This window comes from Camelina sativa, chromosome 18 (genome assembly GCF_000633955.1).
Source record: "Camelina sativa cultivar DH55 chromosome 18, Cs, whole genome shotgun sequence".
NCBI classification, from domain to species: domain Eukaryota; kingdom Viridiplantae; phylum Streptophyta; class Magnoliopsida; order Brassicales; family Brassicaceae; genus Camelina; species Camelina sativa.
Genome location: NC_025702.1, coordinates 17,054,632 through 17,055,420, shown reverse-complemented (window position 1 = coordinate 17,055,420; position 789 = coordinate 17,054,632). Strand labels below are relative to the sequence as shown.

The following is a 789-nucleotide window of genomic DNA, read 5'->3' as shown; positions in this document are numbered from 1 at the left end:
CGGAAAAAAAAAAAAAAAAAAAAAACACAAACCAAGGAATCGGAAACTGCATCATCACAACATAAGCGAAATTGATAGGATGAAAAAGAGAGGATTTTGAAATTAGGGTTTTCACAGCTTCGATAAAGATTAAAAAGACCCTCAAAAACAAAAAACGCAAGACGGAGAGTAGGCAAAAAAAAAATTGATCCGCCGAGACGAAAACAAAAAGAAGGGTAGCCGGACCAGTCGCCGATTATCAAATCCGGTTTAATGACGGGCAATACGTCCGGGTTTAGTTCCTGTGTGGTCACGTGCACCGTCTCCTCCCCCCCACACCAATATTTTAATTTTTTGTTTTTTTTTAAAGACGTGTTTTTGACTTTTCGGTTCTCACCCTCACCACCCCACTTATCCGTTTTTACTACCGTAACGCCCAGTCTTGTTTTATTAAGCGAATATTCCCACGTCAGCTGTTTCACTAACCGGATCTGACGGGACCGGTTTTTTATTTATCAAATGTTGGTGCAGGATTTAGCACCCACGACATACCGATCTAAACCGAATATAAACCAAATAGACTTTGCACATTAACTAAACCGAGGGATCCCCTTTTGGGCTAGCTAAACTGGCCTATAAGCAGAAGCTCGGCGAAGTCACTTGACCGACCTCCGAGACCGCCCCTTAAGCCCGACTTGATCATCAGAAGAGGAAATTTACCATATTTGAAGATCAGAGATTTAAGGAAAATAGACTTATTTTATAATCAATGTATTCATATAAATAGGGAGAGATCCTCTCATTGTAAAG

The 789-nt window shown here is 40.4% G+C and overlaps 1 protein-coding gene across 1 annotated transcript in view; it reads right to left on the bottom strand.

The window, feature by feature from the left end:
* The window catches only part of LOC104762151 (E3 SUMO-protein ligase SIZ1-like), a gene marked incomplete in the record, with an annotated part of 12,912 nt that extends 12,590 nt beyond the window's left edge, over positions 1 to 322 (bottom strand). The window contains 1 exon segment of the mRNA XM_010485387.2: positions 33 to 322.